This window comes from Trachemys scripta, chromosome 1, assembly GCF_013100865.1.
Source record: "Trachemys scripta elegans isolate TJP31775 chromosome 1, CAS_Tse_1.0, whole genome shotgun sequence".
Lineage (NCBI taxonomy): Eukaryota > Metazoa > Chordata > Testudines > Emydidae > Trachemys > Trachemys scripta.
In genome coordinates this window covers 80399157-80423758 of record NC_048298.1, presented here as the reverse complement: position 1 = coordinate 80423758, position 24602 = coordinate 80399157, and the positions used below count along the sequence as shown (strand labels likewise).

The following is a 24602-nucleotide window of genomic DNA, read 5'->3' as shown; positions in this document are numbered from 1 at the left end:
ATGTCTGAAAAGCATTCAATGCAACAGAGAGGTTTTAATGCAAAGGGTCTTAGTGAAATTAGCATTTGAGGATAACTTATTATGATGGTAAATACACACAGTGTTTATTGAGAATACCACAGTTAGCATATGCTTTTTACACACACACACACACACACACACACACACACACACACACACACACACACACACACACACACACACACACACACACACACACTGCTGCAGTGATGTTTATGGTTACCAGTCCAGAGTCTGGATCAATCTAGTGGCCAGCCAGATTGGTCGCAGAGGGGAGCGGGGTTCTATCGGATCGCGACCGATAGAACCCCGCTCCCCTCTGTGACCAGTCTGGCTGGCCACTCTAGACTGGTAACTATAAACATCACTGCAGCACTGTGTGTGTGTGTGTGTGTCTAAAAAGCATATGCTAACTGTGGTATTCTCAATAAGCACTGTGTGTATTTACCTTCCTCTATAAAGATCCCGTGTGCTTTGTATGAGCATAACATTTATTATGATGGGTTATCTGCTATTCATGCCAACACTATATGCTATTTCTATGTGAGCAGACATTCTTTTTCCCTTTACACTCATGCGATTGCTCTGCTTTCCCTACTGTATTTTGAGGGCTAGTCGATCTGGGGTTTGTAGGTGAATGAACACAATCGTGTTTCTGAATGGATGGTTTGTTTTATTTATGATGACTAAGGACTGCAGGAGGCATCTCTTCTGGAGCAGTTAAAGATCAGAGAATCTTGTGCTACAAAAGTCAGGAGGAATGAATTGTAGCATCTTTTCTGTGGGTAGGTAGATTTAAAAATCTCCATTTAAAATATGGGCACTCAGTCTGGTATTTAGATGTGTTCGTAACAACGCATCTTCTCAAAATAAGGCTCTAGTTTTAGTCTTCATGCATGAAGCTTTGGATTGGCTGCAGTGGGAAACTGTATCAGTAACTGATAGCAGAATTTCGTTCTGTGGCTCTAAAATGCGCAGACAAAGTGGCAGCAGCAGCAATAAAGCCAAGTCAACAATTAGCAGAAGGACCTAATTTCCCAAACTACCACTGATTTTGTTTTCATTTGTTCAATCAGTCAGTAGCTCACAAGCTAATTAAAATACAGTTTGTTGATACAGATAATACGTAGTGTGAAATAGGGGGAAAGAATTAAATCCGTTTAATAATAATATCCTCTTTTAAATGTTTTTAGCGTTTGACTCACCTACACATGAATGGAAATACAATCATTCACTATTAATAAGTGATTGAATTGTCAATCTTCATTGCTGTTTAGTCATTCTAATAAATGAAATTGTGGGCTTTTCAATCCTAGTTTATAGACACATGCCTAATCCCATCTCTTTGCTTATTTAAAAACAAACTAAGTGTGTGCGCGTGCTTGTGCATGCAATATAATTTGAGCATCATCAGTGTTCTCTTTCTGTGTACAGAACATAGAACAAGATAGGGGTCACTGCCTTGAGAATCTAACCAGCTAAGCACGTGTCTGTATTAGAAAAGTTGCACTGCTGTAATTAAATCAATTTAAACAGGAATCAGGAACTGTTATGCCTTAAGAAGAGTGGCCACACATGGAGTTACTCAGTAATAGCTGTTCCTGAATTACTCCATGTGTAGACAAGTCCTAAGAGTGTTGCAGGCTGTGGTTCTAAGATATAGAGCGAGTGCTGCTTTTGCTCTCAGCCCATCTTGTACAGAGAGTGAGTGCCTAGGGTCTTAAATAGTCATTGGGACAGAGAGAGTGAGAATGACTGTATAGCTCAGTGGTTAGGATATTTAAAGTTCCTGTCCCCATGTTCCAATGAGCAGTTATTTATACACAGTGGAACAGCTTCAGCAGGAGGGGGAGAGAGAGCCCAGAATTTTTAAAAAGATGACAATAGCTGCACTTCACACAAGCAGTCAATACAAAAGAGAAAACAACAAGATTTGTATCAGAATATTGGAAAACACAAATAACCGTCTTACTGGAAAAAAACAAAAAGGTCATTGTCAAGATCACTTGTTTCTGTAGTGCTGTAAATGTACAGTGTTTTACAAAACAAGGAAGACTACTTGTTAAGAGTTTACAGTCTAACTGAGAGATGGTCCTGGGATGTGTGAGACCCAAGTTCAATGGCCTTCTTCACATCAGGCAGAGGCAGAATTAAACCCGAGTCCCCCAAATTCTGGGTGCGTGCCCTAGCTACTGGGTGAAAAGTTATAACAGCAGTGTGGGTGGCACTTCCTCCTCTGGCTCCAGCTGGTTTCATGTGGGTTTAAGTGTGCTGTGGGTGTGAGCATGCCTACTACGTAGTCAGGAGAATGCCTGCCTTGAGGATCGCTCTGGGGCACAGGCATGAGATTAAGCCCCCAGGCACTTGACTGAGGCAGCTGGGTGCATGCTCACTTGGCAGAAACTTAGGGTACATTTACTTTGCAAAGAAACCCACATGGCAGAGCCCCGGGGCAAGTGACTTGGGCTTGCGTTGCCAGGCTAACACATGGTAGTCGGGCACCTAAGTCCTTTTATGCATACCAAAGTCCAGGTAAGATGTTATAGATAACTTCGTCATCCATGCAACGTACAGCACACATGGCAAATAGGTGGAAAGTGGGACTTTGTATTTCATTTAGTATGATGTTATGTTTAAATATGTCACCTAGACTGGACAGGTGAACGTTTGAAAGGCCTGCCACAGGAGCTGAAATTCACCTAGTGCCGAGAGCCAGAACAAGGTTCCTACCCCATTTACTTGGGCTCAGGAGGGTTTGAAGGGGCCCTTAGGCCTTGTGCTGACCCTCTGCAGGGGGATGAATCACCACTGGTGAACAAGGAGAAGGAAGAAATTCCGTACATTGAGGGGGTAGCATGAAAGAAGGCACTGAGGCTTGGTCTACATTTTAAAGTTTTACTGGCATAGCTATGTTGGTTAGGGATATGATTATTTGCCAGTATAGCTAGGCTGGTAAAAGCCCTAGTGCAGACACAGTTATCAGTATAAAACTGATTATGGATTCCAGCATAAGCTATTCTGGTATCAGCACTTTTTTTATAACTATGTCTACACTAGGAAGGTTTTGCTGGTCTAACTATACTGGTAGTGGTATAGTTAAACTGGCAAAACTTTCTAGTGTTGCCTGAGATGAGAAGGAGGCACAGGGAAGCCCCAACCAGAAGCTTAAATGGAATTTGCAGTGTGTTGGGTTTTTTTATATATAAACTCTTAAACGGGCATTTTAAAAAATATGTGAAAAATAAGTCAGACTGAGTATCTCTCTCTCAGTAAACAAGCAGGGAGTGTGCTTCTTTACATTGTTCTTCACTTAACCATTCTTTAACAAATGCTTGATGACCTCCCTCCCCCCAAGTTTTAGTAAAGACTTTAAAAATGTAACACTCTCAAAGAAGGTGATAGTTATGGTTCACCTGCCACTGGTAGGGTTCATCCTCTCTGCACCATCACATCCCTTTCCTGCTTGGATTTCTTCCCCAGTTCTCTGGAATCTGCTGCCCTGCTTTGATTTTTGCCTGCTAGATTGTAAACTCTTCAAGGAAGGGAACATGTCACCTTAATTGTTTTCTAAAACACTGTGTAAATTTACAGTGCTATAGAAACAATGATGATCTGACAAAGGCCTTTTATTTTTCTGGTGAGAGGGTATTTGTGTTTTCCACCATTCTGTTGTGAATCTGGTTGTTTTCTCTTTGGTATCGATGCAGTGTAGATATTAGTGATATTGTCATCTTTGTTTAATTCTGGGTTGATTTGATTGGGTGGACAGAGGTCTTTGTTCCCATAGCAACATTTTTGTATTGAGACTTGCAGGAAAAAGACTGGTTTCAAGTGTTTTGATTGTGGCTTATAATGTTGTACTTGAAAGGATTGTGGAGCTGGGTCCTTTTATGAATGTATGCCTTCCTTGTAGCACTTTGCATGAAAGAGATACAATTAAAAAAAGTCTTTTACTGTATATGCTGAAACCTGAACCTGTTAATACCATGCAAATTATATAGTTTCGCTTGAGTACTCTCTGTATAATGGATATGAGGAAACAGCCTGGTGGACTGCCTGTTACTTGTTTGATCAGATGCAAAAAATTTAATTTAGAAATGACTGATATTTTAATGTCACTTTAATGTGAGTTCACCCTTTAGGGTTAGCTAGGAAAAGTAGTGAGCTTTTCAGGGTAACTTAGTGGAGTGGAGGGGTGTGGAAACCAGTTCAGAAGGGACTGAGAAGACAGTTGGCGGGGAGAGGAAATCTACCTGAATAGACAGCATGGTCTAGGGCCTTGGAGGTAAAGGGGAGGAGGAGGAGGAGGAGTAGGACAGTCATAGGATAGTTCCAGAGGCTGGTGGGATCAGGAGAAACCTTTTTCAATACAAGAGAGTGCTTGAAGCCAGAGAGAAAAGGAACCACAGGAGAGACCAAGGCAAAAGGAAGCATCATGGCCCACTCTGTAAGGGAGCTGAGAGACCTGTGTTCCATTTGTGGCTCTGCCACTGTCTCTGCATAAAGGCAAAGTAATATTATGTATTAAAGGCAAGGAAATGGAGGGGTGTAAAGTGGCATGAGGGAGATGGAGGGGAAGAAAGTTCTCTTTTTTTAAAGTTTGCAAGGTCCTGAGGAGAAGAGGAAACAGCAGATTTTGGAGGGAGTCTAAGGTAAAGAAAAGTCACTCACACCAGAGAGAGAAATCTCTTTCGGGGGAGATAATTAGTGTAATGGCAAAGCTAAAGCTGGCAGATTGTAGGGGCAGATAGCATAGCATGACAGCAGAGGAAAGGATAGAAAGCATAGCACTGACATATGGTAACAAGAGGAGATAAAATATCTCCTAGAACTGGAAGGGACCTTGAAAGGTCATTGAGTCCAGCCCCCTGCCTTCACTAGCAGGACCAAGTACTGATTTTGTCCCAGATCCCTAAGTGGCCCCCTCAAGGATTGAACTCACAACCCTGGGTTTAGCAGGCCAATGCTCAAACCACTGAGCTATCCCTCCCCCCAGGAGGGAGGAAAGGAGATAGCCAAGCTCCACACCAAAGTCAGAATGGTTGACTGGCTGAAGATTGGGAAAGGTGGGAATGACAGAATGGAGAAGGGCTGGGAAGTAAATGATGCTGATGGAGCTGGTGGGGCCGGAGCTGGTGGGGCCAGAGGTGCTTGGCCGGGGACGGACTGGGCCGCGCCTCCCCGGAGCGCTTCTCACATCCCCCTCCCACACCCCTGACTCAGCTTACCAGGTGCTGCCTGCCCGCCCCTGCTTCTTTTCTGACTTTCTGCGAACCTCTGATTTGTGGGAAGCAGGGGCGGGGGAGGAGCAGGGGGCGGAGCATGCAGGGGAGAGGAGGAGGGGGAAGTGAGCTGGGGGCGGGGTGGAGAGCTGTGGCGCGGGGCCCAATTCAGCCGAATCGGCCTAAAGCCGGCCCTGTACACAGTTACTTTTCACAAGCATGTCAGGACCAGTGTGTCCTGGAGACCTGGGACCTGGAGTGGGGTACCCTCTGTCACTTTGTTCTCTATTTCTGAAAACTCAGCTGTATGACTGATCCCCTGCAGGAGGTCAGTTACACAGTTACCTCTCTGCACCTGTGTTCCAGGCTGCATGCCTGGATGCACAGGTACTGAATCACCCACTCTGACCTTGGATTCCTCTCCCAAGTGACCAGTGAGGAGACATCCATATGCTCCCACTATTCCTTCCCCAGTTTCCTTCTCTGGGCCCCCCCCTTTAAGACACATCTCTCTATGCTCTCTAGAGTGGGATCAATGCCTTGTTCAGCTGCAAATGGTGGCAGCTAACAACCTGGACAGTTCTCTCAGTGATAGGCACTCAACCACCTTCCCTTCCTGAGGAGATGTTGCCTTCAGTTGCTGGTCTCAATCTCCTCCACACCTGGAAGCATGCTGTTTCACCCTGCTGCAGAGGAATCAAAGAGTCTTTCTCCCTTTTCTTCAGCAGTTCCTGGGACTACCCTTTTCCTTAGGGGTCCCAGCATTATATTCCTTCTTGCTGTGGGCAAACACCTTAAAAGCCTGAGCCACACAGAAAAAATTATTTCCAAGAAGCATGTCAACAGGAATATGGTTCACTACTCCCACTGTTAGAAACTGATAGTTTAGGAAGTATATTATGTGCATTTTGGCCAAAAGCACAAGAATCCTGACACCTCATACTAACAAAAGCTCTGCCCTTTGTCCTGGCAACATGTCACCTTCTTGAATTACGCTCTGCTTAACCACAGAAATTTCTGCATCTGTGTCTTGCCATTAATCCTGACAATCTTAATGCGCTTCATGTCTCGTTCTGCAGAGGCTAATCCCACAAAACCACTATAAGTGCCAGGCACCTGTTAGGTTTCTGTGTTGAGGACAGCAGAAGTAACATGGGCTATTGGTTGCCTGCTTCCTCTCAGCACAGGGGATTTATTCTTCAGGTGATCAGTAGAATTACAGTGATAGCACCTTTTGGACTCTTCTCTTTTCACAGGAGGTTGGGGATTAGAGGAATGGTTTTGGGGAAGTGAGTGCCCAGCTTCCTAGTGACCCTCCTTTTTCCCCACAGGTAAAATGGTGACCCTGCTTCCTACCAGGTTTAAACCCCTCTTTCTGTGGTTTACTCTCAGTGGATGCCTGGGTCTGCTCAAAGTCATCAGCTAGAGATGCCATCTCAGCCATAGTTTTCACCTTTTTGTCCCATAGACACTGTTTAACGTCATCTTTACACATGCTTAGGAAATGCTCCTGATCAACAAGGTCAAACATTTCTTCAAAGCTTGCAACCCCTTTCCCCCTCACCCATTTTCCTATCAGATCTTTCATCCTGTTGACATATTCCCCATTAGTCATACCAGCATTTATCTTAAGATGCCTAAATTTCACCCTCTGTGTTTCAGGGGTAATTTGAAATTGTTTTAAAACTGTTTATTTGGATTTAGAATAATCTAAAGCATCCTGAACTGGGGTTTCATTTAATATATTCAGAGCTTTACCAGTTAACTTTGGAACCACAGTGGGGATATTTGTGTCTTCAGGAATCACACACGTTGGTTCTGCTTTTCTAGTAAGTCCATTTGGTGTTTTTGTCTTCTCTCTCTTTCCTCAGGCTCCTTGGTTTTCAGTTCTAGGGCATGCTGATGTGCTGCTGCTTCTCTGACGGTCTCTACTTCCTTCTCCTTTAAGTCTCATAGGTGAGCCTCAATCTCCAGCTGCTTTAGCTCCAAGATTTGCTGATATTCTTTCTCTTTTTCTTCCACCTGCAGTCTGTACAGCTCTAACTTTGCAACTGAATCACTCTCACCCATCTTTCTGCCTTTTCTGTTCCTACCTCCCTTTCCCGAAATAAGCAAACAGAAAATAAACTTGTAACCTTCTATTTGACTGTTCTGAGCCACCACACTTAAAATCTTTACGCCAGTGTATGAAGTGGAAATCTCACTCAGAACAACAAGCTGTGTATTTCATGCTGCTCTCTGTGGTGGTGAATATGGGGGTTCCAGGGTGCTACTTCAAGATACAGAGTATCACAGATAAAGGCCAGGGGAGAGAGTCCCAGCTGGTGAAAATTGTCGTTACTCCATACAATGGAACTATGACCATTTCCATTAGCTGAGGATCTGCCCCAAGTGAGGCATCTGAGCTAGTCAAAGCTCAGCTCTGGCCAACCAACGAGCTGTGGTGTTGCTTGCCACCTTTCACTATTGGCCCTCTCCACCCATGACACCCACATTCTACCTTCATCCACCCGTTCCTGAAGTAAGGAGTAAGTACTTAGTTCTTAGTCTTTTTTTAAAAATCCTCTTTAGAGCCCAACTGATGCTAAGGGCATGATAGAGAAGGCACGTGTGTTTTAATGAGCATTTCTGTAGAAACAACAGATGCCCAAAGGTCTGCGACCCACAGCCACTGCAGCTGTTTTCATTCCTCCTAATTATTCTATTCATTCCTTCTAATTCTTTTACAAAAGTGTTAATTGAATTAGGCTTATCTAAGAAACCATCTGTAAAAGGGAGGCAAGCCCCTAAGTGACAGAATGTGCAGCAGAAGGGAAAGTGTGTGTGAGAACTCATGTCAGAACTAGTAATGTCAGCATATTCCAGGAGAGGTGCATATGTAGTCTAACAACACTATTGCTGACAGGTCAGTGAATGGTCATATGAACTATAACAGGTGGTATTTTTGAAAGCACCTAAGTAACTTTGGAGCACAAGCCTATTGAATTTCACTGGGACTTGTGCTCCAAAGTCCACTTCAGTGCATGTGAAAACATCACATATCTTTAACATAGTGAGATTTTGACAAAAGCGTGGAGTCCTTTACTTTAATAGTTTACAGAAAGCAATCAAACATCTCAGATGGGAGGAAAAGTGTCCTGAACCAAAGAGGATTAATACATAAACTGATAGGTTGCAGCAGATGATTCATGAGGAGCCAGCCATCAGCATCCCATAATGCAGAGGAGCCAAGAAGCAAACACCTCAGAGGCCAGTCTTGACCAGACCCAACGAGAGCAAAATAGTATTAACAACCTAAAATGTAATGAGACAAGTCTGGGTCAGCATGAGAAGAGAAGCCCAGAGGATTTGACTGATCATCTATCACCTAAACATGGTGTCTGTGTTACAGTATTACATAGTAGTCTGTGAGAACCATCATCAAAGAGGTCTAATAGATTATGAACAATGAGCCTTAAAGTAGACTGACTAGTCTAATTAATCAATGTTTAAAAGGAGTTTTGTTAATCTGAGAAAATGAAAGAGGACCATTATTTAATACTTATATTATGCAGTAAAGTTTCATTCAACATAAATATCAGAGTCTGGCTCAGTACACACAACTTATCATCCTCACTCAAAAAATAATGTCCTCTTCCCTCTTTTCAGCAAACATTTAATAGAAGAGTGCTGTAATGTTTCCTACTGTGAAGACTTCATTTGCTCTATAAAATACATTGCAGAGCATTTACTAGTTCACTGGTATTATCAGTCACTTAAACAAAACTGCTCTTGTCAAATAAATGAATAAAATACATTTTATAATGATTTGCCCTGACTTTTGTTGTGTGTTTTGCTAGACCGCAAATTTGCAGAATTCATTAATTTGCAATAGGTCTCCTGTGTATTCATATGAATTAGTGAAATTCTGCTGTAATACATGATGCTGAAATTATTATTATGGAGGATACTGCCAGACACTAATTTAACTATAAATTCCTTTATTAAATCCAAAGGCTGAATATTATTTATACAACTTCTCTAAACATGTCTACAAGGCTAAATAATAAGCAATTACTACATTCAAACAGTAACAGACATTCATAAGTATTTGATCAAGATACTCATGAAAGGGCTAAACCCAGGCATGTTTAGCCCCAGGTTGGTCAGCTCCAACTTGGTCAGGTAGGTATTAGAAATGAACCCTTCAAGCACTTACCCTTTTATACCTTGTAATAAACAGCTGGAGTAATTGCCAATTGATAACTTTAGCTAAAAACCAGAATTGGGGTCACTACTCTTTCAACATGCACATACCTCCTTTATTATTAACCATCCTGATAATTGGGGCTGCTCTTCTATCTTATCAGTTACCTTTCAAATACATTTTTTTCTAATTAAGCCATATTCTTTCCAGGCCTTTCCAGGATTGCTAAAAGACGTGCACTTTACATGAGCTACAAAAACAAGTATTTTTATTTTTAAACTAATTCAACATTTGTATTACTTAAACTACAAAACATTTTTCTTCCTTTCTACACATGGGAAACTTTATAGCTTACTATATCACAGGATGAGACACGCATCATGCGGGACTGTGATGATACAATGCATTGTTACAAAGTGTTTGACAGCAGTCTAAAATGCTTGCTTCTGCCCTTCCAATGCACTGACACAATTTGTTAAATTCTATCTTCCACCATCAGTAACTGGGCATTTGTATGCACATGATGGGTAAGCGCTGATTAGACAAAATAAGCAATGATTCATAGCCATGCACTGGAGGGCAAGAGCCACAACCTTTAATTATCATTTGAATTTATTTTTTAATTAAGGCTGAATATCTTTCTAAACTTCCAGATTAATTACTAATTTAACATGAGAACTTTTAACTCAGACAAAAGCATTATTGATAGTAAAAGATGTGAACTGTTCACTGAAATATTTTCAAGTTGTATTAGGTGCCATTTGTTTTATTAAACTGTTACAGAAATGTAGAGTTTAAGGTCAGAAGGGACCAACAGATCATTTAGTCTGACCTGTATATCACAGGCCACCACCACCCAATGCTTGAAATTAGGCCAAAGTATTACAGCCCCCAGGAAACTAGACTACTATGTGCCAGAGGCAGAGAACAGGAGGGACTGAGCGGCACCAGTGCCTGAGGCTCCTGCAATGGCAGGGAATTCATTAAGTGAGCTATATCCTGATAACCTTGACAAGTGACCTGCAACCTACGCTACAGAGAAAGGCTACTGCCAACCTGATCTGGAGGAATATTCCTTCCTGACCCCACATAACTATGTACATAATAAAAGTGATTTGTCTCTAGCTGATGGTGAAATGTGAAAACCTTTCCGTGCTTCTTGTCAGCAGGGACAAGCTGGGCAAAGGAGTGCACAGGTTTAGTTTCTATGGTCTTGACTCAAGAAGGTATTTAAGCAGGTGCCTGGCTTTAAGCCTAGGAAGTTGCCTTTAGCAGGGTGCTTGACTTCAGAGGGACAACTCCTCTGCTCGGAGCTAGGTACATGCTTAAACCAGGCCTAAACATTTTGCTGGAACAGGTAAGGCTAGGTCTATACTACCCGCCTGAATCGGCGGGTAGAAATTGACCTCTCGGGGATCGATTTATCGCGTCCCGTTGGGACGCAACAATCGATCCCCGAATCGGCGCTCTTACTCCACCAGCGGAGGTGGTAGTAAGCGCCACCGACAGAAAGCTGCAGAAGTCGATTTTGCCGCCGTCCTCACAACGGGGTAAGTCGGCTGCGATACGTCGAATTCAGCTACGCTATTCACGTAGCTGAATTTGCGTATCTTAAATCGACTCCCCCCGGTAGTGCAGATGTACCCTCAGACTCTTTAGGCCAAATCCTCAGCTGGTGTAAATGAGAGCCTCGTTGAGCTGTATTTTGCAGGGGCTTAGACTGGATGACCTTTGCAGTCCCTTTTAACCCTATGGTTCCATGATCTGATCCCACATTCTTTCCAGTAGGGCTGGCCCTATGACTTTTAGGGCCCTGTATGAAATAAGAGATGAAGCCCCTCACCGGTGGGCCTGCTGCCAGCAGCACTTTACAAGAGGAAGCACAAGCAGGCAGCTCCCATCCATCCATGATGACCCTTCCCCTAGCTGGCTGGCTTTTTTCTTAGCTAACCCATTCTTGACCCTAGTTCTTCTCCTCGCTGTCCCCCCCCCCCCCGGCTCCAGCTGGTGCTCACTCCACCCCCTTCTCCCCTATGGCTCCAACTGTTCTACCTGCCCCAATAGCCCCTAAGGCGCCAGCAGTTCTCTCCATCCAAATCCAAGCTGACCCCTGCCGGGCGTGGCCGAGGCAGGTCTCAGGTGGCTGGCTGATAATCAGATAGCTGACTACATAGGGTCTTGGTGGTAGCTACAGTCTTAGGTGTGATCTGGGTGAGGGGGAAACTGAGCGCCGCCCTACAAAGAACGGGACCCTGCAGCCTCCTTCCCGCTAGACTCTCAGCTTTCCACAAGCGTCTGAGCTGCAGCTGCCGCCGCCTCCCCGCTTCACCACCGGGGCCACCCCTGCTGCGGGAGAACGGGCGACGTCTCCGCACGGGGCTGGCGATCTGCGGAGCAAAATCGCGGACCTGCAGCTCCATGTCCCTGGGTCCCCCCGGCCCTGTGCTTGGAGGAGCCCGGCGGTTGCGTGGTGGCTCGCTCTCCGCTGCTCGCTTGCTGCTGTAGGATGTCAGGCTGGCCCAGGGTCTTAGAGCTGTGAGTCAGTGTTGATTGCAAATAACGGCGCCCTGTTTGCTTGGGCACCTACACTGGGGTGCCACACGCATGTGCGAGCGGAGCGGGCTCCGGGGGCGCCACTAGAGACTCCGGTGCCTGGGGAGTCAATGTGCGCTTGCAAGATCCCCCTGCAAGAAATGTGCTGCTGCTGCCTGGCCAGGGAGTGAGCGGACAGCGGAGCACATCACCTGTGCAAGGAGCTCGGCCCAGGCTGCCCAGCATGCTGCGAAAGGTAGGAGTGCCCTGCCCCTGGCTCAGCAGATCGCTGCAGGGTAGGGAGATCCCCGGCCCCACAGCTGCCCGCCTGCAGAGGTGCCTGGCTGACCGGGCACCGGCTGACTACAGGGACCCCAGCAGGCAGCTTCTGCCCAGCTCAGACTGACACGACACCGGCATCACGGGTGTTGGTGCTGGGGAGGGGGTAGCTGCGGGAGATGTGTGCGCTCTGCCCCCGTGAAACGTGCTCACCGGGATCCTTTGCGCCGAGTCCTTCTTTGCACGCCGAGTTTCCCCGGGAAGGCGCGCGCCGGCTGCAGGCAGCCTGGGGCAGGGGTGTGTGTGTGGCGGGGGGTCTCCGGGCCTTGGGGAAGGAGAAGCGGGAGCGGTCCCGCGCCCGGCTGCGAGCGGCGCTGCTCGCCCCCCGCCAGCACGCGGGGCTTTGCGCGGAGCGGCCTCCTGGCTGCCCTGTGCGCGTCTGGCCGCTCGGGGGCTCCAGGAGCCCAGTTTGAGCCTGTGCCGGAGTCGGCCTCCCAGGTGTCAGCGTCTCGGCTCGGCCGCCCTGTTTAATGGGGGTGCGGGGGGAGGTGTCGCTTGTACACGCAACTAACTCCGGAGTGAAGGAGCGGGGCGGGGACGGGGCTCCGCGGGATGCAGTTTAACCTCAGTTCCGTGCGGATCCCAAAGCGCCGGCAGGAGCTAGTGCACCGCGTGTGTCCGGACTAGTGCCCCCGGGGCTGGCTCCCGCTTGCCGAGCTGCGCATTTTATGTATTGCAAAGAGGAGCTTCCCCGGCTACTTCGCACTCGCTGAAGTTTCTGCGCCGTAGAAGTTTTGCCGAAGCCCTGGAGGGTCCGGCTCTGGGCAGGATAACGAGACCCGCTGGTGGGGGGATGCGGCGGGCCAGACCCGGGGATTGCCGGCGCTGGTTCCCCATAGGCAGCCTACGCGTGGGCACGGGCACAGGCTTCCGGAGCGCGCTAAAGCGCGGGTGCCCCGCCGCCTGCTCAGGTGGGGCTGGGGGCAGAGACCCCTTTAAGAGGGGGGCGCCTCGTCCCTTCGCCTTTGGGCAGGAGCCCAGCGCCTCTTCTCCGCTCTGCATCCCCCGGGCTGCCCAGCGCAGGGCACGCGACCAGCCCGAGCGGGGCCGCCCCGTTGGCTGCTTTAACGGGGGCCGGGAGCGGAGCGTGGCCAGCGGCTGCAGGCGGTGTTTTTAGGGCTCCCTTCTCGGTACAGCGCTCATCGCCTTAGCTGAGGCCGCAGCGCTGCGCCCAGCCAGCTGGAACCGTTGCTGGGCTGGCTTGGGCTGTCAGGGCGGATCAGTCTGTGCGAGCTGTTTCCCGTGTCTGCTGGAGCACTGTGACCGCAGTCAACCTCGGAGGCTAGCGACTGTGCCTGTCTGCGGAGCGAGAGAAGGTGAGCAGGACAGAGCCTGAGCAGGGCTGGCTTTAGGCCAATTCAACCAATTCCCCTGAATCGAGCCCTGTGCCCAAGCCCTGGTACGGCTTCCCCGGGGGCAATTTAAAGAGTCTGGGGGAGCCCCGCCGCTTCCCCAGGGCTCTGTTGGTTATTTAAAGGTCCGGGGCAGTAGAAGCAGGGGATCCCCGGGACCTTTAAATAGCCCCCAGAGTCCTGGGATGAAGCAGGGGGCTCGGGGGCTATTTAAAGGGCCGGGGCTCCAGCCACCCTCTGCCCTGCCCGCAGCCAGCCTCTGCTGCATCCTCTGCCCTGCCCGCAGCCAGCCAGCCCTGCACCCCCTGCCCTGACCCCCTGCCCTGCCTGCAGCCAGCCAGTCCCACACTCCTGTCTCCAGCCCTGCCAACCCCTGCCACACCCCCCTGCTGCCCTGTCTGAAGCCAGCCAGCCCACTCCACACACCCCTGTCTTCAGCCAGCCCTGCACCCCTTGCCTTGTCTCCAGTCAGCCCCTGCCTCCAGCAGTTCTCAGGGCAGTAACCCTGCACACCTGCTTCAATGAGGGGGGCAGGGAGGAGCTGGGACCCACACATGTGCACACCACTAGGGTGACCAGACAGCAAGTGTGAAAAATTGGGACGGGGTTGGGGGGTAATAGGATCGTATAAGAAAAAGACCCCAAAATCGGGACTGTCCCTATAAAATTGGGACATCTGGTCACCCAAGCACACCCCCAGGGAGTGGCGGGGACCCACACATGTGAAACGGAGCTCATTAATAACTGATAAACATATGACTTAATATAATATGTATGCAATGTACATAATATATCATTTTATTATTTATATAGTTATGGAAAGTAAATAATACATAGAAGACATGAAAGACTTTTTTTTACTTTTTTTGTCTTGTTAGTCATCCCTGCTGGGGCCCCGCCAAAATGTTCGAATTTGGCCCCGCACTTCCTAAAGCCGGCCCTAAGCCTGAGCATTAGCAAAGCACATTGTTTTCATAGCAGCCCCGGTCTTACGATGTGTCACTTCCCTCTGGAACAGCAAATGAGTTGTGCTATGTGAAATGCACCTGGTAAGGAAAGGGGGAGGGGAACAAAAAGCAATGGGTTAACCTGCAGTGCTAATGCTACCGTGCTAATCAGGTGAACTGGGGCAGTTTCTCTACACTGCACAGTTAATCCTAGTTTTAGCCTTAAACTCTCCCCTGCTATCCAAACAAACATCTGACCTGGGTTGGGAGATGCATTAAGCACTAGAGGAGCTTTCCTGGCTGGAGGTGTGGGTGAGAGCCTGGTTCTGCCTTAACTCAGGTTAGTAACCTACCAACTCTGCAATGAGGGCCCAAGCTGAATCACTCAAGTGCTGATAGTCCTCCAGTGCCTTCCCATATGTGTGTGTGTGTGTGTTCTATCGTCATCTGGGAGTAGCAGCTCTGTTAAGAGGGTCCTTAAAGGGTGCCCTGCTGAGACCAGCTTGATTTTGTATTTATGTATTTGGCCAGGCCTGTGACCCCTTTGCATCCCCATCCCTACTTTAAGCACTGACAATTTCCCTGCAAGGACAGACTTGTTCTCCTGCAATTGACCCAACTGACCTGAGAGAGATTCCTAGAGCATCTTTGCAAGAAGAACCATGGAATATGCCCCATGGTGCCTATAGAAACAGTGAAGACCCAGTAATGTGGGTAGGACTTTGTGGGGACACTCATACCCAGGCTAGGTTAAATTGGGTGCTCAGACCTGGGTGCCAGTCACCTGTGTTAACTATGCAGTGTAGACATAGCCAGAGGTTTGCTTAATGTGAACTCTCCAAAATCCTCAGAGAACTTGATACTAATATAGATCTAGTTCTCTACTTAAACTAGGAGATTCACATTGTCCGAGATGAAAGTGTTGAGGGTCACTAAAACCATAGTAAACCCCCAAGTCTGATGATAGTGAAACTTTCCCACTCACAGCTGAAGCCTCTTCCAATTAGATCCTTTTAGAATTTAGTTGCCATGACTGCAGGTACTGAAACTGATGTTACTTTTGCAGGGTCTGAGTCAGCTTGGCAGCACATGCTATTGTTTATGGCATTTAGGAAGCTTGAGAATGTGAAAAGGGCTCTACCTCCTGGCCCAACAGCTGGCTAAAAATCTTACTATAAATGGGAGGCAAATTCAGCTGGTCCAGGGCTTGGTGTGGTGTGATTGGAGTTGGTGACAGCTGCTCCTGTGAGTGAATTGCTGGGCAGCAGAAGATAAGGTCTTGGGAAAGCAGCCATCTGCAGGGAATGTTGGTGCGGGGCCTTTCTGCATGTGTCTGTTGTTTGTTGCACAGCCACAGATTATTTCATTGTTGTAGTAGCTCATGTGTGAAGAGATTTCAGGAAATTGGACAGGTCTCCATTGCTCATGCTGTGCAAAAATGCTTGCCAGCTACTGCCATTTACTTCAATGTGCACACAAGGCATTTTACTGTTCGTGGAGGAGGAGAGAGGTATAGAAGAATAATGTGCAGGTGTAAACTGCAATTTGCTGCTGCTGCATGTCTGTCCTCTCTTTTGGGCCTGATCCAAAGACTATTAAAGTCAATGGAGTCTGGTGATTTGATAATAGGGAACTTTGGATCAGGCCCTTACAGCTCTGAACTTATTTTTCTCAGTTGTCCCTCCGTATCAATGCAAGTTTAACTCTGGGCTGTCCCAAGCTGGAGTTCCCGTAAGTACTGAAAATTGGTTACATTAGGAAGCTGACAGTGCAAAAAGCATTGGTAAAGGAATGAATCCGATCCATTTGGGTTTCATGATCTACTCTTTCTTGTTTCCTCATTTTGTGGTGGTGTCACACGCTATGCTATGCATTTAGGCCTCCGTCAATGTTATGCATTTAAGCTTTGGATAACTACAGCACCTAACAGCAGCTGAATTCAGGATGGTCAGTCATTAAACCTTTTCTCTGCCTGCTGTGCAGTGATGGTGAAGGTATCCTGGTGTCTTCTCTAGCACTTCTCTCTGTGCTAGGCTGGAGTTTGATGGTTGCGCTCAGTCTGGCAGTGCATAGCCTCAATCATCTTGTTTGTTTTGCTTTGGCTATCTATTTTCATTGTTTATTTTTACTTTCCTAGCTTAGGGCAGTTGGCACATTCTGCTTCACGTCCTTCATTCTGAAAAGGCACCCTCCACTCTTACAGAATCCTGAAATGTGCCAGTAGTAACCTATTTTACAAATCCCTCCAGGGTGCATTTTGTATCATTAAAGTGTGGCTCATGGACAGATTGGGCAAGAGAGCTCTAAAAGAAAGCTGACTAATTCTAGCCTGTCAATGTGATTAATGTGGAGCAATTAATTCATTTGTTGAATTTCTCCTTTCCTTCCCCCCCCCCTCCCTTTTTCCTAAGAAAGAAATGCAAGTTTAGGCCCTTAACTTTAAATTGTGAATATCAAAGTCCAGATCCTGGGTTTGGCAAAGTGAACTGCATGCAGCACTGGGGGGGAGTTATGGGTGAAAGGTGTCTGAGTCCCTTTTCTACATCCCTGATTCTGGGATTGCCCATTTGGGGGTCCAAAGGCTGTGCTCAGATACTTTTGCAGGACCATCCTATTCTATAATATACTCCAGTCGCCGCCCCTCTCTCTGCCAGACTGCCCCAGAATTATCTCTAAGGTTGTGACTAGTTTTATGCCACCTTGCAGGGTTTCACTATGACGGGCAGCTATGGGAGTGGCATAATCAGGGAGTTAGTGTGGGCTGAGAATCTAGTCCTAAAATGATAAAAATGCCGATGTTCTAGAGAGTGACAAAGTTAATAATGAAATGCTTTTCATGCAGCTGTTCTTCAACAGATGTTCTTTTTAATAAATTTGGTTCTAGTGTGTGGTGTTAGAGGAGGGCTTGCATTTAGAGCTTAGGTGGTTTCATTGGCTTTCTCTCCTGGCTTTAGGCTGGGATTTTTGGTGTATTTTATTTTTATTGTATTTATTAACAGATCTGGTCTTAGAACAGAACTTCTTGTAAAACTTGTTTTTACAATTTTAATAGAGATAAACTTAGTATATAAATTGGCCTATGGAAGTCTCCCTGTTACCAGTCGCTTTCTTTGTTTGTTTGTGATATTGATCTCACATTGTGGTTGCAGCTTTTCTTCTTAGTCTCCCTCTTCTGCCTTGTCAGCTGATAGTCAGTCTTTCATTGTCTTGTGCTTAGATCCAAAATTCTGCTTTTCTTACATTTAGATGCATAATGTGTTTTAGTTGTCCTGTCAAGACTCTACACAATATTAAGATTTCTCTTTTTTTTTTTTTTTTTTTTTTTTTTTTTAAATCCCATCCCATCTCTCTTTCCCTATTTTAGTAGGTTGACTTTAAGTTTAATTTTAATTGCTGTTGAAGGAGTTTCTGCATTCCTTGGTATTCAAAGAAAGTTCTCAAACTATTAGGTTTGGTGGTGGGTGATGACTCTCTTCCAGCAAACTGAGAAGTCTGGTGGAACTCTTTTGAAGTAGTTATCTTTTTTCCTTCTACCATGTAAGACTCTGACTTGAAGATTTAATTTTTCTAGTACCAGAATTTCCCATGCTCTTTGATGCAAATTAACAGATTTAGGGAAGTCACTCCTTTTCCACCACCTTGCTCTATAGTAAGTCTAGCAGGAGCTAGGAAACGAATGATCAATTTTTATGGCTTTTATAAAATGCATAGTTTTCAGGGTAACTTAATAAAAATACATTATCTGACGGAGATAAAAGGGTGTCAGCTTATGGAGTCTCCAACAGCTTTCCAAAAGGTCTTAATTTTTCAGCACATCCACCATTTATGGAGAACTCATCCCATTTCATTACATTCTCTCCAGCATTTGCCTATCCCTGTACTATAAGTTAATTTTAAGGGGAGTTGGGTACCACTGATAAAAGAAAACTACATTAAAATTCTATTAATGTGTTCAAGTGTGGGGACCATTGTGCCATATGTTCTCCCACACTTCAGTTGGTGTCTGTCAACTTTCCCTCATTTCATGAACATAGTTTTGTCCTTTACGAAGCAATCTCTAAATGTTACTTATAGAATGGACAGTAAGCCATCTTGTTTTATGGATGTAGTGAGTAGTTTTTCAAATTCCGTCAATTTTATGTTTGCCGTTTTGTGGGAGTGGGTGAAAAATGTCTAAATTGTAGGTATTGATATACTGAAATTTTGGTGGTTTTTGTTGCAAGTCGTATTTCATCAAGTGATCTAAATATATTGTCTCTAAATAGTAGGCTGAATTTTGATATACCTGTGAGGTCCCAAATGTCAAAACTTCCCAGGCTTTGGGTTTAAATTCTATATTATCTACTATGGCTGTTAGAGGTGATTGGGTATGGGTTTAGTTTTCTAAATAAACTATACCAAGTTTCTACTGTTGCTTTCATAAAAGGGTGGTTATATTCATTTTATCCTATGGGATTTCTTTATCCGGGGATCATGTAGAGTTTGTTTGCACAGCAGTGAACTTGTTCTGTCTCTATCCACTGTTTACTAGGGTTTGGTGTTATACAGTAACTTAACTTTCTGATCTGACTAGCTTGATATTAGTGCTTAATGTGTGGTAAAGTCTCCCTTTTACCATGGCCTTTGAATAAAGCAGATTGCTTAACTCTGGGTTTCTAAATTTCCCCAAATTAATTTCATGGATTGCTATTGATCTAAGAAACTTCCTGGGACTAAAACTTGAAGCGTTTGGAAAAGGAAGCTAATTTGGGATAAGAGATTCATTTTAACTGCTGCAATTTTGCCTAACTATGAAATTGTATATTTTGACCATTTTTCAGATGTTAAGATTTTTTCTTAATCAAAGGAGTATAACTAATATATATCTTGGTATCTTTGCAGTTGTTCTATTTGCATTTGCTCTTTATATATCTTTCTGTAGATCAGAGCCCACACCTATATCCAGGAGTTGTGATTGTCATAACTTATTTTAGATCCAGATACTTTGCCAAATTTTAAGATGACCTCTTGCAGTTCTAGTAGTCTGTGAGCTGGATTCATAACACATACTATGGCATCGTCTGCACATAACACTAATTTGTGTTCTCTGTTTGCTATTGTAATTCTATTTGCTAGGATTATTCCTGATCAACTGGGCAAATTACTCTGTTACCGTAGCAAAAATAAGAGAAGATAAAGGGCATCCTTAGTATGTGCCTTTAAGAAGGGGGGGAAATTTTCTGACCGATATCCATTTACTTTTATAGTAGCAGCATATGGGTTGGAATACAAGACAGAAATGCAGTTTTGAAATTTAGGGCCTAAGCCAAATGTATCTAGAGTGTTTTTTAAGACCTGCTAGTTTACTCTGTCAAAAGCTTTTTCTGCATCTAGTGATAAATTAGGTGGGGGCTTAATGGTAGAGTCTGTAAAGAAGATCAGGTCTAAGACTTTGAAAATTGTCCAGTAGCTAGCTGCTTGTTTAGTACAAATGCTGTCTGGTCTCTGTTAATGTATCTAGATAAATATTTTTTCAGTCTATTTGCCAGAACTGAAGCATAATTTTTTGCATTTTGATTTAATTATATTGGCCTTGTTTTGCAACTGTATCACATTGTTGACTCATTCAATTTGTGATCCACTATAATCCTCCTTTTTCAGCAGTGCCACTGCCTAGTCAGTTATTCCCCTTTTTGTATTTGTGCATTTTTTTTTTCTTGTCTTTTTTGAATTTCTTCTTGTTGATTTCTGACCAGTTCTCCAGTTTATCAAGGCTGATTTGAATTCTAATCCTGTCCTCCGAAGTGCTAGCAAGCCTTCCCAGTGTAGTGTAATCCACAAACTTTATAAGCATACTCCCCACTCAATTATTCAAGTAGTTAATGAAAATACTGAATAGTACTGAACCCAAGACAGATCCCTGCAGGATCCCACGAGATACACTTTGTCTGACAGTGAATCATTGATAACTACTCTTGAGTACAGTGGTGTGTGTTTTTTTTTTTTTTTTTTAAACCACTGGTCTACCCACCTTATAGTATTTTCATGTATACCATATTTCCTTAGTTTGCTTATGAGAATGCCATGTGGGACTGTATCAAAAGCCTTACTAAAATCAAAGTGAATCATGTACACTGCTTCCCCCCCCCCCCACCATTTTGACCCCTCCACCCCCCCCCCCCCCCCCAGTAACTCGGTCAAGGAAGAAAATTATATTGGTTTGGCATGATTTTGTTTTTGACAAATCTGTTAGCTATTCTTTTTTCACCCTAGATGCTACAAAGTGATTGTTTTTAATAATAATTACTTCTAGGTACACTTTTTTTTTTATTATTCTATTTATTATGATTGCCAGAAATCACTAAGGGACTTTCACTTCCTTATTATTTCAACACTTTCTCTTACAAACCACTTATTATTTTAGTCTTTTTCTGTCTGTTATTTCTAACCCACCAGCCAGGCCTACAGTCAAACTGCAACATAATTAAATGCTTGGCACCTGTTTTTTTTTTTTTTTTTTTAACTGAGAGGCTCTTGTGTAGGACAGGGTCTTGTCAACAATGAAAAATAGGGATCAGGGTGTAAAAGTGATGAGGCAAGCAATGCTAGATTCTAGATGATGTGGATCCAGGTAAATCTGGATATTTTTGACAGTAACAAACCACTGTGATTTCTGATATACTGCAGATACTTTCAATTTTGGAAGCCATTGATGTGTGTAATCTGGGAAGGAAGAATGAGGAAAAGCCCTACCACCACCTTTCCAAAAGTTTTGAGGTAGAGGAAGGATTGTCTTCGTTTTTGGAAGTGATTAGTAATTTTGAGTACCTCATCGTCTGTGTTCCGAACTTAAGACACTTTAAAGGAGCCTGTTTCAGAGTAGCAGCCGTGTTAGTCTGTATCCGCAAAAAGAACAGGAGTACTTGTGGCACCTTAGAGACTAACAAATTTATCTGAGCATAAGCTCAATTGAGATGAGCGATCATCAGCAGGATACATATACATTAGCCAAACCGGACAGTCTCTATGCAAAAGAATAAATGGACACAAATCTGACATCAGGAATCATAACCTTCAAAAACCAGTGGGAGAACACTTCAATCTCTCTAACCACTCCGTGACAGACTTGAAGGTGGCAATTTAGCAACAAAAAAGCTTCAAAAACAGACTCCAAAGAGTGACCGCTGAACTTGAATTAATATGCAAATTAGATACCATTAACTTAGGCTTGAACAGAGACTGGGAATGGTTGGGTCATTACACTAATTTAATCTACTTTCTCTGTTAAGTATCCTCAACCTTCTATGGGCCATCTTGATTATCACTTCAAAAGGTGGTTTTTTTCCTCCTGCTGAAAGCTCATCTCAATTGATTGGCCTCTTACAGTTGGTATGCATACTTCCACCTTTTCATGTTCTCTGTATGTATGAATATCTTCTTGCTGTAAGTTCCATTCTATGCATCCGAAGAAGTGGGCTGTAGCCCATGAAAGCTTATGCTCAAATAAATTTGTTAGTCTCTAAGGTGCCACAAGTATTCCTGTGGTGTGTCTTTTTTTTTTTTTAAAGGAGCCTGATTTTCAGAGGGTGGATGTGCCCTGTATTTCTGAAAATCAGGCTCCTTTAAGATGTTCCAACTCGGGCACCCAAAATCACTAGTGACCTTTGAAATATTATATAGGCACAATATTTCCAAACCACACCTAGGAATGAGGCAGTAGCCACAATCCTTTCCTATATGCCTGAAGACTGGCCGTATTTAAAACTGATGTAGTAAGCATTTCACAAGGATTTCTTATGTTGTTTTTGTGTACAACACACATTTGTATATCACACACACTGACCCCTCCCTTTCTCGCCCCCCCTCCCCGATATCTAAAAAGTGTGAAACTGTGGATCAATTTCTCAGCTGGCCTAAATAGATATAGCTCCACTGATTTCAAGGAGATACACCAGTTGAAGATCTGATTCTTTACATTCTATCCTCGCCTATGTCTGCCCCAGTTCCTGTAGATTCGAGCCCTCCCCGATAAACATACCAAGAAAAAAATATTGAAATGGAGAGAGTGCTGCCCCCGCCGCACCAGCCAAACAAATTGGTCAGTGTTCTCACTAATAGTCAGGTCACCCGGTGAGTGATGCTAGATGGAATTAACAGAAAGGAAGGGAGAAACTGGGTTTTCCAGGCAGCCACAGAAAAACCAAATTCTTGGTTCTCACTGTTCTCACTTCTTTGAACTTTCCCCCAGCTTCTTTCACTGGATGACCTACCTGTCTGAATTAAGGTAAATTCAGCTAATTATAGGCCAGTTTGTTTAGCTGAGGCATTCAGTCCCCAGAACACCAACCTGCATTTTGGATTTAAACTCTCATTGGCCACTGCCTCCCTGTTTGGCATTTTGTGTGTGTGTGTGTGTGTGTGTCTCGCTCTCATTTTGTTTTCATCTGAGAATAGAAAAACCTGTTCACATAGTAAATTCTGTTACAGCGATCCATCCTGACAAGATGTCACCAGCTGATGACTGGTATAGATTAAATCCATTCTTAGAAAAGAGATTGACAAGAAATGAATATTTGGGAGGTGAGGGGGTGGGGGAAATCCTGTTTAAGATCCAAGCTGGACTGAATGAAAATGTTTAAAAGGCATGAGATCAAGGTTGCTACTTCTGTGTTTATTATCATTTAATTCTTAGCCTTTGCTACCTAGTCTCTGTCCTGACTACTTTAAATATTAACAGTTGCTCCTGCAGGTGAAAAATGGGGAGAGAGCAAGAACAGTTTATTTGTGGGGAGATACTGTTTTCTTAATTTGAGTCAATTAGATGCAGCAATGAGGTACATATAGGCAGCTAGATACATATAGCAGAGGGGTGCTGTGTTATATATCAGAATGAATACACACACACATGGCTGCAATGGGGGGAAATCTATTTTTAAAATAAACCAGGGATGTGTAGGATTAGAAGAGATCTCCTGGGTCATTGAGTACAGTCCCCTGCTGTCACGAACAACTCTGTCATGTAATGCTGTTCATAAAGTTATCAAGCTCCATCTTAAAACTAGTGAGGTTGATTAGTGCTTGCAGTGGCTTTTCTTCAGAGCCTGTTGTGTAGAGCTGCACTTTCACTTCCACTACATGGGAAACTGGGAGTGGCTGCTGGTGCACCTGTGTTAGAGGAGAGGTGCTATTTTGTCATTCTCACGTAGATGTTTGTGGAATTATCCAGTAGTGTGTCAGCATCATTAGAACACTGGAGGGGGAACTCTCTGATCAGGTAAGAGCGAGACTTTAATCAAAAGCCCCTCTTCTTGGTCCTCTCAGAAGACCTAAACGTGTATTTCCAATCCAGTCCATGACCATGCAGGAGCATAGTTAAGCATTAGATTTAATAGGACTAACATACAGGCAATATAACTTTGTAAGAAACAAGCCCAAAGTTCCTAACACTATGCCCATCACTGAGGCTTCTGTAGGCATCTTCATAATGTCCATTCTGTGCTCAGGGAAAATACCCATTTAAGGCATCTTTCTAGGTTATGAAGGTATTAAGGTAAAGAAGGTCCATTGAAATCAACCTGAAGTTTTAAATTACCTCTTTTCATAGATCCCCTGCAATGCAAAGTACTAGTGTTGCCAATATATATTGAATATTCTCTGCCTCTAATTCTGCTAGGACAAAAGGATTCCCTCTTCTCTCTCCCCCCGCCTCTAATTTATTAGGGGCCCAGCTTTCCCATCTGTCCTGCCATTCTTTTTCTCCACAGCTCCAGCCACTGGTAACGGGTCATGTGCTCTGTGCAGCACTTTTCCTTTGTTCCCTCTGCCAAGGTTGTGCATTGCGTAAATGTGTGCGGGGCAAAAATCTCCCAAGATTTGAAGGAAGCAGTGGCTGCCGAGTGAGGAGGGCTAGGGGGATAAAGCACTAGCTCAAGAGCAGTGGTGATGGGTGCTATCAAAAACCTGTAGTGAGAATAGAAAAGCAAGTCAGTGTGCTCTACATTATAAACCGAGATTGTTCATGCTG

The 24602-nt window shown here is 44.6% G+C and overlaps 1 protein-coding gene across 1 annotated transcript in view; it reads left to right on the top strand.

Moving 5' to 3' along the window:
* The first annotated feature begins 12753 nt into the window (after positions 1 to 12753).
* TMCC3 (transmembrane and coiled-coil domain family 3) overlaps positions 12754 to 24602 on the top strand; it is a 227791-nt gene continuing 215942 nt past the window's right edge. Inside the window, exon 1 of the mRNA XM_034772880.1 lies at positions 12754 to 13616. The gene's annotated coding sequence lies outside the window, so the exon portion shown is untranslated. The remainder of the gene's footprint in view (positions 13617 to 24602) is intronic.